The sequence below is a fragment of the Physeter macrocephalus genome, chromosome 18 (assembly GCF_002837175.3).
Source record: "Physeter macrocephalus isolate SW-GA chromosome 18, ASM283717v5, whole genome shotgun sequence".
NCBI classification, from domain to species: domain Eukaryota; kingdom Metazoa; phylum Chordata; class Mammalia; order Artiodactyla; family Physeteridae; genus Physeter; species Physeter macrocephalus.
In genome coordinates this window covers 7,706,295-7,718,296 of record NC_041231.1, presented here as the reverse complement: position 1 = coordinate 7,718,296, position 12,002 = coordinate 7,706,295, and the positions used below count along the sequence as shown (strand labels likewise).

The window sequence follows — 12,002 nt, the reverse complement described above, 5'->3', positions numbered from 1 at the left end:
ATTGAGCACTTACTGTGTGCCAGGCACTTGGCACTGTGCCCTCAGGTGGGTGTGACTGTCCTCACTATATGGATGAGAAAAATGAGGAGGAGTGCCTCGTTAGCTGTGGAGCCAAGACTGGCATCGAGGTGTGTGTGACTCCCTGTCCAGTGCTTTTTGCAGGGCCTGTGAGTCCCTCTGGGCCTGGAGCCACTTCCTCCAGCCTAACGTGGTGGGCGGGGTGTGGAAACAGACAGCCAATTCAGTCTAAGAAGGGAAACAAACACTCCGTCCATTTTAGGGTGGTGGACCCTGTAGAACAAGGCAGCTTAAGCTTAGTATATCTGCAGTGGCTCAGAGTGCAGGATGTGGACCTGAGGACACAGGTATCCCTATGATTGGACAACTATTTATAAGGCACCTACTATGTGCCTGGCCTCCTGCCAGGTGCTGGATGGATGAATGGTGAGCTGCAGCCTTCGAGGGTAGTTGGGTGCTTTGGAAAGAGACAGTGAGGTGGGAGGCTAGGACACTCTATGGGGTCCAGAATTCAGAGGGGGTTGGAACCCCTGACCCCACCTCACAGGGCTGCAGATGTCAGCGAACCAGAGCCCCAGAACTACCCCTTTGGTCCCTTCTCCCATGATGCTACCCACGAGGACACCGTGCAGTCGCCTGCTATGTCACATTGCTCAGCACTGCCTGTCTCTCTCTCTTTAGGCACTGACACTTGGAAAAATGTCTCAGTGATCTATTGATGAATCACAACCACCCCAAAACCTAGTGGCCTAAAAGAGCAACCACTTTTTTAGCTCTGCTCTCTGATCTGGGTTCAACTGGGCACTTCCGCTGCTCTCATTTGTCCCTCTCAGGAAGCGTGGTGGAAGATGGGGTCCCTTAGGTTGGGGCAGTGGCTATTGGCCAAGCCACACGTCTCCAGGAGGACAACCTGGGCTGCTCCTTGGATGCAGCCTTCCCAGAGCAAGCCTTAGTGCGCAGGCATCTTCTAAACTTCTGAGGTCCTATTGGCCAAAGCAATTCACGCTTGTTATCTCTTGTCTTTTTGGCGATAGCCATCCTAACAGGTGTGAGGTGATACCTCATTGTGGTTTTGATTTGCACTTCCCTGATGATCAATGATGCTGAGCATCTTTTCGGGCACCCACTGGACATTTGTGTGTCTTCTTTGGAAAAATGTCTATTCCGATCTCATTTTAACGTAATGATCTCTCTCAAGGCCCCACCTCCAAACACAGTCAACATTCTGTGGTACTGGGGTTTAGGACTATAGCATATGAATTTGGGGGCACACAATACCCCTTTTAAGCTTACAGTCTGATGAGTTTTAACACACGTATACACCCATGTAGTAAATGCCACAAAGATACAAAACACCCATCCCCCCAAAGACATCACCCTCAGGTTCCTTTGCAGACAGCTCCCTCCCACCTCTCACCCCTTGGACCACTATCCATTCCAATTGCCTTTTCTAGAGTTTAAGATAAATGGGATCATGTGGTGTGTACTATTTGGGGTCTGGCTTCTCCCCCTCAGCAGAATGATTTTGGGGTTCACCCGTGTCATGCACGTCAGTGATCTATCTGTTCCTTACTGCTCGGTAGTGATGCTTTGGGTAGGTGGGCCACTGTGTGACCACTCACCAGCTGAGGGATATCTGGATGGTTTCCAGATTGGGGTTATTAAGAAGAAAGCATCTATGGAGACTTCCCTGGTGGTCCAGTGGGTAAGACTCCATGCTCCCAATGCAAGGGGCCCGGGTTTGATCCCTGGTCGGGGAACTAGATCCCGCATGCATGCCGCAAGTATAGATCCCGCATGCCGCAACTAAGACCTGGCACAGCCAGAATAAATAAATTAAAAAAAAAAAAAAAAAAAGAAAGAAAAGAATAAAGCCTCTATAAACATTTGGGTCTAGGTCTTGTGTGGCCATATATTTTCATTTCTCCTGGGGATCCCCACCTACGACAGGCTGAACCGCTAGACTGAACGGTAGCCAACGTTTAACTTTATACTGTCCTCAGGGTGACCGTGTCATTTCACGCTCCCACCAGCAGTGTCTGGGAATTCCAATCGCTCTGCCTCCTGGCCCGCACTTGACGTGGTCAGTCTTTTCACTTTAGTTCCAAAAGTACTGGTACCTCGTTGGGGCTTAATTTGCATTTCCTGGATGACTAGTGATGTTCAGCATCTTTCCATGTGCTTATTGGCCATCATATATCTTTTGCTTTGTGCATTTTTTTAACTGGGTTGACTTTTAAAAATTGTGGTAAGAGATATATAACATACAATTTACAATTGTAACCATCTGTAGGTGTGCAATTCAGTGGCCTTAAGTACATTCACACTGTTGTGCAGCCGTCACCACCATCATCTCCGGAACCTTTTCATCTTCCCAAACTGAAACTCTGTCCCCATTAAACACCAAGTCTCCCTCCCCCTCCCCCATCCCCAGGGGGATTCTGCTTTCTGTCTCTATGAATCTGACTGCTCCAAGGACCTCCTATAAGGGGAGCCCTACAGTATCTGTCCTTTGATGACCAGCTTATTCCACTGAGCACAATGTCCTCCAGGTTCATCCGTGTTGTAACAGGTGTCAGAACTTGCTTCCTTTTTAGGGCTGAATTCTATCCCTTTGGATGTATAACCACATTTTGTTTACCCAGCCACCTGTCAATGGACACGTGTTAGCTATTGCGAATCATGCTGTGGTGAACATGAATGTATAAATACCTCTTAGAGTTTATGCTAACTGGGTAGTCATTTCATTATCGAGTTCTAGAAACCTTAGTCTCTAACTAACAGCCTAGTTAGCAACGATCACCTTAGTTATCTATTAACTGCTTAGTGTTTCAGCCAACACCTTAGTTATCAGCTAACATTTAGTTATTAGCCAACCCTAACTTTTAGCCAAGAAGATCTAGATTTAGCCCATCTTGAAGATGGGCTCACACCTTGATGGTAGTTAACTCCTGGCTTTTTAGCAAATGTTTTTATTAGCAACTAACATCTTTTTTCTCTTTTTTAAAAAATTGAAGCATAGTTGACATACAATATCATATTAGTTTCATATTAGTTTCAGGGGCACAACATAGTGATTCCACATTTATACTTTATAAATGGATCACCAAGATTAACATTTGTTTCCAGCTAAAGCCCTTACTTTTCAAGTGACTGCTTTGGTTTTCAGCTGCCATCCTCTTTTTCAGCTCACACTGCAGCCGGGGTGAGACCCGGCTGAACTGGGAAAGGAGCACGAGGGGCTCAGTAAGAAAACGTGAGGACTTTGGAGGCAAAGCCTCCGTGTTGATGAGGGAGGTCCTCAGCATGTTCTTTCCCCGCGTGAACTATAAACCGGGGAGAGGATGAACCCTGTCTTGCCCTCTTGACGCTGTCTGCGGCTATGGAGCCCCTCGAGGGGCCCAGCCCCTGTTCAGTACATATTTAATGACCCAAGTACAGGACCGTCCCTAGCTCTGCTGAGGAAGGACGGGTAGGAGAGCGCTGAGCACCTCGGGCCTCCATGGCTCCTTCCAGCAAATGGGTGGCTGCAGCCAGCCCCACAGCAAAACCCTAACTCAGGGTGAGGAGGGGAACACACGCGGGCCCAGCCTTGGAGCTCACGGGAGGGCGGGAGGGAAAGACAGAAGCGGCAGAGCTGCCGAAGGGGGTGAGGATCCCAGGGGCTCCGGCCAGCTGGGCCATCAGTCAGGGAGCCATAACACTGGCTTCCTCGGTGGCTCTGCAGGGGCCAGGGAACAAAGTCCTCCCAGGCCTGTCACAGCCCTGTCTCCCCGCTCCCTCTCCTCCACATCCCTGCACCCTGTAATGCTGTCATGCCCCAGCCCCCGCCGCTAACACTACTCTGCTGCACGGTTCTGTGCCTTTGCAGTCAGTACCCAGTGCCCGGAATGCTTTTTCCTTTTCTCCAAAAGACCTTCTGCAGCCTTAGCTCAAACGTCATTATCACCTCTGGGGACCCTTTCCTGGGGCCAAGTCTCTCTCGGGAATTTTTTTTTTTGGTAAGGGCCTTGATGGGATCTGAGGCTCTGTGGCTATAAATAGGATCTGACTCCGGACCGCTCTCTGTTAAACTTTTTTAATGAATGAATAAGTGAGCGAACATGTGAATGAATGAATGAGTAAGAAAGAATGAATGAGTGGTGAGTGAGTAGGTGGGGGGGTGTAAGGCCACATGCCTTCTCCCGGGCACAGCAGACCTCGCTCTGTCCCAGAAGCACATCTTGCTGACACGCCGCGTGTTACCCGGAAATACCTGGAACCCAGTCGCCAGGACCAAAAGTGCAGCTGGCCCTTCTGATGCTTCTGTCCTGCCAGTCCCTGGGATCTGGGCTCTGCTCCCTGCTCTGGCCACCGTCCCAAGGCTGCATCTTGCCGGGGTCAGATCCGGGTTCCCTGCCTTAGGTGAGCAGGGCATTGGGGGATCACGCCTCGGACCCTGACATCCTCTGGCCATGGGCATCAGAACAACAGCATCCTCCACTGGGCCCAGTCTGCAGGGACCCCGAGGGCGGCTCTGAGGACCCAGCCCAGCCTTGCACGGCTCCCACCACAGCCTCGCGTTCCAGAGTCTGCTGTGTGAGCCTGGGTGGCTCATGTGACCTCTCTAGACCTACATCTGCTTCACTCACACATCTGCATGACCTGCCCGCGCGTGCGGGGCTCCCTGACCTCCTCTCCTACCATTGCCGCATCGGCCTGGGGAAACATCGCACTGGTTCCCACCTCAGGGTCCTGACACTGGCTGTTCCCTGTGCCTGGAATGCTCTTCCCACGTCTTGGTCCCTCCCCGTCTTTCGGTCTCAGTCCAAAGATCACCTCCTCAGAAGGGCCTTTCCTGATGGCTCCAGAAGGCGAGAGGTCAGCCCAGCACTGCTGTACCTTCACTCCCTGGGTGGTCTCGGGGCCTGGGAGGGGATCTCTCCTCTCTGTCGGGCCCAGAGCCTCACATCCTGAGCATGTGGAGAGCACAGGACACTGGGCTGCAGGATCCTGCACCCTCCGTCTGCCGTGAGCTAAAGGTTAAACCTTGTGATAAAACTATCTGCCATTTATCGATGCCCCTAAAAGGATAGCATTGTAAGCCTGGTTTTACGGTTGAGGACACTGGACTCAGGGAGGGGTGTGGGATTGTCCAAGGCCACCCGGCACTGGGCGGAGAAGACTGCACATCCATGCTCTGCCCGCACCCCCGGCCACCTCTGCTTGCCAAGTCTCTGCCCCTCAGGCTTCCCAAAGACTTGACCTTTCCTCCATAAAATAGGCCCCAGACTCCATGAAGCAAGGCAATGGGCAGCAGAGGACAGAGCCTGTGCCCAGGAGGAGGTCACGTGGCCTTGGATCGAGGACTTAGACCAAGGTCCCCTTAGACTGGCTGGACTCTGAATCTCTATTCCATTCTGCGTCTGTTGGCCCCTCCACCTGGGAGTGCCGGGGGCCTGGATACGGTGCGGACAGAGCGCAGTAGGAAGCCCGCCTTGCCCTGTTTGTCCCAAACCCTTCCCTCCTGGACGTTCACAGCCCCAGCGAAGGCTAGGAGGTGGGAAGGAAAGCGTGTGAGTGGCGGACATGGCTGCCTGGGCTCGTGGAAGCCCTGCTGGGCTTGAGGAGCGGGGATGAGAGAGAGGAAAGAGGGAGAATGGGATTCCAGGGGCCTCAAATGCCAAGCACAGGAGGTGGGCATCAGGAACCATTGTGACTTCTTGGTGGCTGCTCCCTGGAGGAAGGACACCTTGGGAAAAGAAAACTAAGGCCCCGGAACTCTCTCCCTGCAGCCACCAGTCAGCAGGAGGGGAAAGGGGGTTGACCCTCCCGTGCTAGCAGCCTGCAGGCATTGCCGACACAGTGGGTTCTTTCTCCGGGAAGAATTCAGTAACAGAACACCGAACACCAACACCCCCCCATCCCCCACCCACCCACCCCACCCCGCCCCGTACAGCCCCTGCCTGAGGGGCTTTGTAAGGGGTGGGCAGAGAAATAAGCAAAGCCCCGGCAGCCACTGCTCTGGGAGGCTCTGTAATTGCAAATGTTCTCCGGTCTGTCCCAAAGCCAGAGGGCAGGGATCCTGGGGGCCGAAAGAGCCCTGGTCTGCTCCTCCCCACTGCGGGGGCACATGCCTCTGGTTTGGGGCACCGGAGGGCCGAGTCCTGCTGGATTCTTGGCTATCAGCAGCAGAAGCTAGCGCAGTTGCCCAGGGATGTGGGGAGCGGTCCTGACAACACACATGCTGCTTGCACCCCCAAGGCAGCCACTTCCCTCTCGCTCACTCACGGTAAGAACTCATTTCACGGACAGGGAAATGGAGGCCCAGAGAGGGCACCCTGTGGGTCTGCACATCTGCACCCTGTTGATGTCCCCGTGCCTGACCTGGGGCTGCTTCAGCCCATGTTCTTGGGACGGAGGAGGAAGAACCCTCAGCGGCAGTTAACATGCCAGCTAAGGGGCGATACTCTCAGCGCTCCCCATCGCGCCCCCATAGGAGGTCAGGAAGACAGGTTATGGGGTTAAAACAAGGCTCGAAAATCATTACTCCAGTCTATTGCTCTCAAAGTGGGGTCCTGGGACTACCACCTGCAGCATCTGGAACTTGCTGGAAATGCTCCTTCCTGGGCCCGCCGACCCCTCGGAGTCAGTGCCCTGGGGGTGGGGCCGTGGCCAGGCTGTTAAGAAGCCCCCGGGGCCCCAGTGCTCCCTCCAGGCTGAACCCCTGCTCTAGTAACGCTGGGGGACACGGAGGCCAGGAGGCCTCCCCTTGCTCACAGCAGAGCCCAGGGTCGGCCCTGGGCATCCCTGGCTCCAGGCCTCCCTCCTCTGACTCCCCAAGTGTGGACTTCTCTCTCAAGACAGTGACCTCTTTGGCCTGGAGAGTAACTCCCTGGAATTAGGAGCGGAAGCCCCCTGAGGGCAGAAGCCGTATCTGACGGTCTCTCTCCTGCGGCCCCATCACAGGCGTGTGCTTATTAAACTAACTCTTACTTAACAAGCTACTCGACGCACTTGCGGCACTGACCACCTCGCTCTCCCCAGCGTTGGGCAAGGTGCTCCCCGGCTCCTCCTGGGCGCCAGCTGGGCGGGGAGGACAGCGCGGTCAGCTGTGCCCCTCGGTGGACACCAGGATGCTCTAGCCCATGGTGTCACTCCCTCCTGGTATTTCTCCCTGTATCAGGAGCTCTTCCTTGAGGACCTGAGGGGGTTCGATAAACTCAGAGATCTCTGATCCATCACCTCTGCCCTCGGGCGACAATCACACCCGTTCTGCGGCCCCTCCTCTCCCCCAGCACGTCTGCCTGTCAAGGATGTCTCCGGTTTCAAAGGGCAGCTCTTCCACCCGAGACAGGACTCTGAACCTCAAAACTCCTGGAACCATCACTTGCTCTCCTGGGTGGACATCTGCCCACCTCTCTCCAGGCTCCCTTTTTTGCGGCCTCAAGGTCTCCGATGCTCTCACTCCACGAGCGGAGTGGCTTTCAAACGCAGAGCTGACTCTGGACCCTGGGTCAGGTGAGGGATTCAGAGGTGGCTGCAGTGTGGTGTGTGTGCCTACCCTCCTCAGGGCCCGAGCAGTACATGAGCGCGTGATGATCCCGGAGCGTGGGGCTCGGCTGCCACTTGGCCCTTAAACACCTCATCTAACCTGTGCCAGAGAAAGGGATTAGGCCGTGTGGGAACCAGCACTGGGGGCGGCGCTGAACGGCTCTCTCCTCCCTGCTCTCTCCTCCCTGCTCACTGCCCTGGGTCTGGCCGATGGATCGTACCAGCCTCCCCCAGGCTCTCCGCCTCCAGCCTGCCCTCAGCACGGCTGCCACCGCAGCACACCACGGCTAGGATCCCTTTGGGGAACCTGCTCTCTCCGGAACACAGCCTGAGCCCGCAGCCCGGCATTCAAGGCCCTTGAGAGTCCAACTCGGCTGGCCTCTTCTCCCACCGGCCCTTCACGTGCCCAGGGACCCAGGGTGCAACACCCTGCCAGCCACACAGGCTCATCCCCTTCCAGGGCTTGCCCTGCTGCGTCCGCTGCCTGCGACACACCCTCCTCCTGCTCCCCTGGGCCACTCACTCAGTCAGTAACTCATCCCTCCCCCGCCCCCCTAACACACACACCGAGCCAGCGCCTTCTGGGCGACAGGCTCTGGGGGCTCTGGGGGCTCTGGGGCTGAGCAGCAGAAACCTGGTTCCTGCTCTCAGGAGCCTCCAGTCCAGGGGGCGGGACTGACGCGGGCCTCCCAGGGAAGTGAGGCAGGGGTGGGTGTGCACTGGCGGAGGAGGGAAGGGAAGAGCATTGCAGGCAGAGGCAACAGCCCTTGCAAAGGCCGTGCGGCAGGAGGGAGCAGGACATGGCTCCTGTGCAGTCGCTCAGAAGAGCTCCGCGCTTGGGGTTTAAAGCTCCCAGTTGCTGCTTTGAAATTCCTAGCGATTTAATCTTTGGATTTGTGCTGCTGAAGTCGCCTCCCAGGACATTAAAGGTCCTGCCCACGACCCGTACCCCGCACCCCAGGCCCCCTGCAGTGACCTCTGATGCCTTTTCCCCAGGGCCTGGGCACGGGCACAGAGAGGGTCGGGGTCCCAGGCCCACAGTGTCTGAGAGAAGGGCAAAGCAGCAGTGTTCTGGCCCCAAGCTGGCAGCACCAGAAGACACCTGGGGGGCCACGCCAGCAGGGGGTCAGGGTACCTAGTGTAGAGAACACTGCCCAGCAGGGAGCGTACAAGACCCTGAGGGTGCAGGTGGCAGCCTGGGAAGGGGAGATGCTCGGTCGACCACTCTGGGCATGGTGCGCCAGCCAGGCAGCCCGCGGGAGGGGAACCTGGGACTTGGCGGGCGCATGAGCGCTGAGTTGCAGGGTGAGGCCCCAGGTGTGGGTGTGGGTCCCTCAGGAGTCTCTCTGTGCCCAAGAGAAAGCAAGATTGAGTTGAGAGAGAGATGGGTGAAGAGAGCCACAGAGACAGCGAGAGAGACTGCGGAAGAATGGGAAAGTTTATATCTTAGGCCCTTTAGTGATACCTTATTCCCGCCTTTGAACAGGACTCTCCCAAATTATGCAGCCGGCCCTGGGGCGGGACACATTGGAGGAGCTCAGGGCGGGCGCAGTGGCTGGACTGAGGGAGATGGTCAGGGAGCAGAGGGGCTGCACACCAGGCCTGTGCTGGGGGGGCTTAGAAAATCCTCTCCCCAGGCAGAAGCGGTCAGAGGAATTCCATCCTATTTCACAGGTGGGGAAAACGGGGCCGGGGAGAGAAGGGCCTCTTTCCCATGGCGTGCTCTGGGAGCCCAGCCAAGCTGCAAACCAGATCGTGGGGCACGGCCTTTCCTGGGAGGCAGGCCGGCCTCAAACCCAGATGCTCTTTGGGTTCCAGTCATGGTTGGGGAGTAGCAAGCGGGGGAGCGGGGGTGGTGACACAGATAATTTGGGGTCAGGAGCCTGCCCCAAACACCCAAACAGTCATTCGGAGCTTGCCCATCAGATAAAGGCTCGTCTTACATCACATCTCTCCGGGCCCGGCGCTGAGGCAGCCAGCGCTCAGCCAAAGGCAGGGGTGAGTTGCAAAACAAGAACACAGCAGGGAGGACGCTTGCTGGGTGGGGTGAGGGGGGAGACATGTTTTCCTTCTGACCTTCCTACCCACCTCTGGCTTCCCAGGGCCGCGCTCTTCTGGTGAGAGAGACCAAGACCAGCGTCTTGTAGGCAGACGGTTAACCTACTCCCGCTAAGGTTGCAGGTCAAACACAGGACGCCCAGTCAAATTGGAATTTCAGAGAAACAAGCAAATTTTTTTGGTATTAGTGTGTCCCAAATAGTGCATGGGACATATTTATACTAAGAAAGTATTTGCTGTTTATCTGAAATTCCAATTTAGGTTAGTGTTTTTTTTAACGTCTTTATTGGAATGTAATTGCTTTACAATGTTGTGTTAGTTTCTACCGTATAACAAAGTGAATCAGCTATATGTATACATATACCCCGATATCCCCTCCCTCTTGCGTCTCCCTCCCACCCTCCCTATCCCACCCCTCTAGGTGGTCACAGAGCACCGAGCTGATCTCCCTGTGCTACGCAGCTGCTTACCAGTAGCTATTTTACATTTGGTAGTGTATATTTCAAGGCCCCTCTCACTTCATACCAGCTTACCCTTCCCCATCCCCCTGTCCTCAAGTCCATTCTCTACGTCTACATCTTTATTCCTGTCCTGCCCCTAAGTTCATCAGATAGGTTAGTATCTTTTGTTTTTATTTCCTAAATCTGGCAACTGTACGCCCACTCAACCTGCATGCTTCACTTGCAAACAGTAACCCTGAAACAATCTTATCAGCGTCCCCAGGTCAAACCCCAGCGAATACTGTCAGGAAGCTCCAGATGAGAGTGACTTAGAAATCACATTTCCCCATCAGTGACCTGAGGCGCAGAGAGCAGGAGGCTTTGCCTGGGGTCACGTAGGCGGAGGGTGTCTGTCCTGGTTGCTTGGGTGGCGCTTGGCACTTTCGCACGTACCTCGGGCCACCGGCTAGGTGAGTTTGGAGTTGCTGCTTCCATTTGCAGAGAAGGAAACTGAGGCCCAGGGAGGGGGAGGGGCTTCCTGGGGCTCACGGGAGGTCTAACCCCCTTCTAACGCAAGACCTGATTAATTAACCCTGACCCTCACCCAAGGCTCCAGCCTCTGCTTTGGCGGCTAAGGATGTGGGGTTCAGGCACATAGATGTGGGTGTGAACCTCAGCACCTCCGCTCACTGGCTGAGTGACCCTGGCCAGGTGCTTCCTTCCCCTAAGCCTCCCTTTTCTCTTCTGTACCATGGGGATAACGACATGTGTACCTCCTAGAGCTGGTGAAGATGGAGTGAGGGAAACCTGTGGGGCCAATAGCTGTGGACGGCGAGCAGTGGCTCCGTCCCTGGGTCTGGCTCCGGAGGCCTCCCCCGACTTCCAGGCTGTGAAGTTCCCTGGGGGCCTGCCGGGAGAGGCCACCCCCTGCCCAAAGCAGGCACAAAGCTAGTGCAGAGAGAGCCGGGAGCCCCAGGGTCCACAGATCCCGCCTCGTCTCTCCTCCCCGCCCCACTGCTTCTGTGTATTCCGCCCCTACAGTCACCCTGGCCAAGCTGTCCCCTCCTCTTGTTATGCCTGTGCCCACCTGAGCCGTCACCTCCTTCACGCTGGAACCCACAGCTGCACTGCTTCTCTTAGACTGCTCACATCTAGCGAAACTGCAACGGCAATGGCAATCACTACCCGACACACGCCAGGCTGTTCCAACTTCAAGCAGCTCACGTGGACGGAGTCACTGCATTTTCACGAAAGCCCTAGAACGTAGATTCTATTTTCAGCCCCACATTACAGAGAGGGTCATGCAGCTGGTCACAGAGCAGAGACCTCAGCCTGGGCAGCGCGGCCGTGGTCTGTGCACCAGTCACGGCTCTGCTGCTTCTCTCTCACCACCATTGCCCCGCCCCCAACACAGGCCCACACGTAGCAGGTGCCCAAGAAATACTCGTCAAATGTACGACCAGATGTGTCACATCGGATCACACTTTGCCCTTCCCGGGTCTGTTTCCCTGACAAAATGTTCACCTCTCGAGGTTGGGGACTTGATCATTTGTCTCACGACCAGCACAGAACCTGGTACACAGCAGGTGCTCAATAAATGCTTGATGAATAAATGAAAGAATGAATGAACCAGAAGAGACAGTTTGGGGCCTACACAGACAAACAAGGAGGAAGGTGGCCGAAAATGCTCCCTGCGGATGAGGCCACGGTGAGCGAAGCCTGGACCCCGAATTCATCCTGATGACCCTTCGTCATGCCCCCGAACAGCCGGCAGTGCAGGCCGCAAGCGGTCTGCGCCCAACTGAAGAGGCCGTGCCGAGTGTGCGGAGAGGGTGTCCTGTCCAGCACACTTCACGTTCAGTCGCTGACTTTTAGTTTTTTAAAAAACACCTTTATTGAGATATAATCACGTGCCATAAAATTCGTCCATTTAAAATGCGCAGTTCAGCGTTT

General features: G+C 55.3%; 1 long non-coding RNA gene across 1 annotated transcript in view; it reads right to left on the bottom strand.

Annotated features, from left to right (window-relative positions):
- The window catches only part of LOC114484321 (uncharacterized), a 39,871-nt gene extending 28,554 nt beyond the window's left edge, over positions 1-11,317 (bottom strand). The window contains exon 1 of the long non-coding RNA XR_003677054.1: positions 11,137-11,317. This is a non-coding gene — a long non-coding RNA (uncharacterized lncRNA). The remainder of the gene's footprint in view (positions 1-11,136) is intronic.
- Positions 11,318-12,002: the final 685 nt, after the last annotated feature.